A 5,383-nucleotide genomic window follows, 5' to 3' on the forward strand; every position below is an offset into this window, starting at 1 on the left:
TAATACCAACCAGTCCCAAAATACATTACGGACTTGCTCGAGGCCTCAAATCACATCAAACAACGCTAAAATCATGAATCAACCTCCAATCCAAGTTTTATGAACTTTAGAATTTCTAACTTCTATTTCCGATGCCGAAACCTATCAAATCACGTCCGATTGACTTCAAATTTTGCACACAAGTCCAAAATGACATAACGAAGCTACATAAATTCTTGAAATTCCATTCCGACCGTCGGATCAAAATTTCACCTATCAACCGGAAATCGCCAAAATACTAACTTCGCCAAAATGAGCTAATTTCTTCACCGGACCTCCAAAATTAATTCCGATTGCGCTCCTAGGCCTTAAATCATCCCCCGAAACTAATCAAATCATTGGAATTCAATTCCGAGCCCTCTAACTCACAAGTCAACGTCCGGTTGACTTTTCCAAACTAATTCTTCCTTAAAGAGACTAATTGTCCCATTTCATACCAAACTCGATCCGAATTGACTCAAATTCACCAAGTACACATATTGAAACATGAATAAGCATTTAACGGGGAATACGGGACGAAAATACAGGAAACGACGGTTCGGGTCGTTACATTCTCCCCAACTAAAACAAATGCTCGTCCTCGAGCGAGTTAAGAAACATACTTGGAGTTTCAAATAGGTGCGGGTACCTGCTCCACATCTCCTGCTCGGTCTCCCAAGTAGCCTCCTCCACGGTCCAACCTCTCCACTATACTTTCACTGATGCTATATCTTTTGATCTCAATTTTTGAACCTGTCGACTCAAAATAGCCACTGGCTCCACATTATAAGTCAAATTTTCATCTAACTGTACTGTACTGAAATCTAAAATATGAGACGGGTCCCCAATGTACTTCCGGAGCATGGACACATGGAATACCGGATGAACACCCGACAATCTAGGCGGCAAAGCAAGCTCGTAAGCCACCTCTCCAATCCTCCTAAGTACCTCAAATGGTCTAATAAACCGCGGACTCAACTTTCCTTTCTTTCCGAACCTCATAACACCCTTCATCGGCAAAACCTTCAGCAAAACTTTCTCGCCCTCCATGAATGACACATCTTGGACCTTCCGGTCCGCATAACTCTTCTAACGCGACTGAGCTGTGCGAAGTCTTTCCTGAATCACCTTCACCTTTTCTAAGGCATCCTGGACCAAATCTGTCTCCAACAACCTAGCCTCACCGGGCTCAAACCAACCCACTGGAGTTCTACACCGCCTCCCATATAAGGCCTCATACGGTGCCATCTGAATACTGGACTGATAGCTGTTGTTGTAGGCAAACTCTGCAAGTGGTAAAAATTCAACCCAAGAACCTCCAAAATCAATCACGCAGGCACGCAACATATCCTCCAATATCTGAATAGTACGCTCGGACTGTCCGTCCGTCTGAGGATGAAATGCTGAACTCAACTCCACCTGAGTGCCCAACTCGTGCTAAAAAGTCCTCCAAAACTGAGAAGTGAACTGAGTACCTCTATCCAAAATAATAGTAACTGGAACACCATGCAACCGCACAATCTCCTGAATAAAGATCCTAGTCAGCCGCTCCGCAGAATATGTGGTACACACCGGAATGAAATGCGCTGACTTGGTCAGCCTATCCACAATGACCCAAATTGAATCAAAATTCTTCAAAGTCCGAGGAAGGCCACTCACGAAATCCATAGTAACTCTCTCCCATTTCCACTCAGGAATAATCATCTGCTGAAGCAAACCGCCCGGTCTCTGATGCTCATATTTCACCTCCTGACAGTTGAGACACCGAGCCACATATCCCACAATGTCTTTCCTCATTCTCCTCCACCAGTAATGCTCTCTCAAGTCCTGATACATCTTCGCAGCACCCGGATGGATGGAATACCGTGAACTGTGGGCCTCCTCAAGAATCAAATCTCTAAGCCCATCAACATCGTGCACACAAATACGGCCCTGCATCCTCAATACGCCATCATCACCTATAGTCACATCTTTGGCATTATCATGCTGAACTCTGTCCTTAAGGACAAGCAAATGCGGATCATCATACTGGTGCTCTCTGATGCGATCATATAAGGAAGATCGAGAAACCACACTAGCCAATACCCGGCTAGGCTCAAAAATATCTAACCGCACTAACTGATTGGTCAAGGTCTGAACATCAACTGTAAGAGGCCTCTCCCCAACTGGGATGTAAGCCAAACTCCCCATACTGACTGCCTTTCGGCTCAACGCATCGACCACTACATTGGCCTTTCTCGGATGATATAGAATGGTAATATCATAGTCTTTAAGTAACTCAAGCCATCTCCGCTGCCTCAAATTAAGATCTTTTTGTTTAAATAAATGCTAAAGACTGCGATGATCAGTGAATACCTCACAAAATATGCCATATAAATAGTGCCTCCAAATTTTTAAGGCATGAACTATAGCAGCCAACTCCAAATCATGAACAAGGTAGTTCTTCTCATGGGGCTTCAACTGACGAGAAGCATAAGCAATAACTCTACCCTCCTGCATTAGCACACAACCAATCCCAACTCTGGAAGCATCACAATATACCGTGTATGAACTTGTAGCTGATGGTAACACCAAGACTTGAGCTGTGGTCAGAAGTGCCTTGAGCTTCTGAAAGCTCTCCGCACACTCGCCGGACCATACAAATGGGGCACCTTTCTGAGTCAACTTGGTCAAAGGCGATGCAATAGAAGAAAACCCCTGAACAAATCGGCGATAATAGCCTGCTAGCCCAAGAAAACTCCGAATCTCTGTGACTGAGGATGGTCTAGACCAACTCTGCACTGCTTCTATCTTCCTTGGATCAACCTGTATACCATCACTGGACACTATGTGTCCCAAAAATGCCACAGAACTTAGCCAAAAATTCACATTTGGAGAATTTTGCATAAAGCTTCTCCTCTCTCAATCTCTGCAACACTACACGCAAATGCTGGGCATGCTCCTCCTGGCTACGCGAGTACACCAGGATATCATTAATGAATACAATAACAAATGCATCCAGATAAGGCTGAAATACACTGTTCATCAAATGCATGAACGCTGCTGGGGCATTGGTCAGCCCAAAAGACATAACCAAAAATTCATAGTGACCATATCTAGTCCTGAAGGCAGTCTTGGGAATAACCGACTCCCTGATTTTCAACTGGTGATAGCCCGAACGGAGATCAATCTTAGAAAATACCCTCGCTCCCTGAAGCTGATCAAATAAGTCATCAATGCGAGGAAAAGGATACTTGTCCTTCACTGTTACCTTATTCAACTGCCTATAATTAATGCACATTCTCATTGTGCCATCTTTCTTCTTCACAAATAAAACAGGTGCACCCCAAGGGGACACACTAGGCCGAATGAAACCCTTATCTAGGAGTTCTTGAAGCTGTTCTTTCAATTCCTTCAACTCTGTTGGTGCCATACGATATGGAGGAATAGAAATGGGCTGAGTTTCCGGCACCAGGTCAATACCAAAATCAATATCCCTGTCCGGTGGCATGCCCGACAGGTCTGCAGGAAAAACATCAGGAAAATCCCTCACAACTGGGACAGAATCAATACTAGGAGTCTCAGCTCCATTATCCCTCACAAATGCTAGATATGAAAGGAAACCCTTCCCAACCATACGCTGGGCCTTCAAGAATGAGATCACTCTACTAGGGATATAATCAGTCACACCACGCCACTCGATCCGCGGTACACCCGGCATAGCCAAAGTGACTGTCTTAGCATGTCAGTCTAGAATAGCACGATACGGAGATAGCCAATCCATGCCCAAAATAACATCAAAGTCCATCATGCTCAATAGCAATAAATCAACTCGGGTCTCCAGACCCCCAATAATCAGAACACATGACCGGTACACACGGTCCATAACAACAGTATCTCCCACAGGGGTAGATACATGAATAGGTAAAGAAAGAAACTCTCGGGGCGTACCCAAATAATGAGCAAAATATGAGGACACATAAGAATAGGTGGAATCGGGATCGAATAATACCGAGGCATCTCTGTGGCAGACTGGAACAATATAGCTCTTAACTGTGCAATCAACTTAATTAATAGCAAACTCCCCAACTTAGATCAAAGCCATATAACAAAACGCACTCAATAAATCATAACGCACATACTCTATTGTTGCTGTAATACCATAGTGAGATTGAACTCACTCCTTCATAAGCTTGTGGAAACACAAATCATCTGGAATTTTTTAACTCTTCTACAATTCTTGTATTCACTCACACAACAGTTAAGCCCACTCTCTAGGCAGCACAATTTAGATTTCAACGCATATTCTTCACTTGTAAATGAGATCTTTTAATAGACAACATAAGGATTACACCACCTTAGAACACTCCGCAGGCGATAACCCACCTGTTTTGCCTCCAATTAACATTTTGTATACCTTCCACTGCCATACACATTATAGAGTCACTTAATCTTCCTGAGTCCAAACTCATACCGTAACATGAAATTTACTTCACTCCAGATAGGAGACATGAAACGATTATTCACGCGCCCATAACTCGGGGCTACATATCCAATTACAATGGAAATCAAACACTTAATGGTTCATCTATCACAAGTAGACCTTCCTCGCCACTTCCGAGTCATATAGATACATCTCTCAGTACTGACATATTCATCACGTAGCTATCCAGCCGTCATTCAAACCAATAGGGACAATACCGAACATATAAGTTCAAAACACTTGCTCACACAATCAACACCTCGGTGCTCAAGCCATAGGCAAAGATCCGACCTCAAGTCCTCCAGACCGGCACAACATCAACTCATAGAGATCTTATCTCGCCCTCGATCGGGGAATCACAAGCCGTTGATGCACATCTGATACTGAGCGCTCATACACGCATACGAACACGTGGAAGGAATTTCAAGAGTTACTTTTCAAGCTGAATCAAGGACGCACGATAAGAGATTCAAGAATATGAAATTTTTCCTAAAGGTTCTGCAGCCTCTCGAGGATAAATACAGACGTCTCTATACCGATCCGCGAGACTCTACTAAACTAGCTCATGACTCGCGAGACCTAGTAACCAAGGCTCTGATACCAACTTGTCACGACCCAAAATCCCAACCCGGTCGTGATGGTGCCTCTCGTGAGGACAAGGCCAGCCAATCAACAAAACAGTACATCTCTTTATAATTACTTAGCAGGAATAAGTCTAAATCATGGGCAATATAATCTTAAATGCGAAATAAACGTGATAGAACAAGGAAAACCCTCCCAACTCATCCCGAAATCGGGGTGTCAGAAGTCATGAGCTACTACAGAGTTATCTAATATTTTACAAAGTCTGGAATTATAATAAATAACAAAGATAAGGGAGAAAACGGGGATGCGGACGTCAAC

This window comes from Nicotiana tabacum, chromosome 18, assembly GCF_000715075.1.
Source record: "Nicotiana tabacum cultivar K326 chromosome 18, ASM71507v2, whole genome shotgun sequence".
NCBI classification, from domain to species: Eukaryota; Viridiplantae; Streptophyta; class Magnoliopsida; order Solanales; family Solanaceae; genus Nicotiana; species Nicotiana tabacum.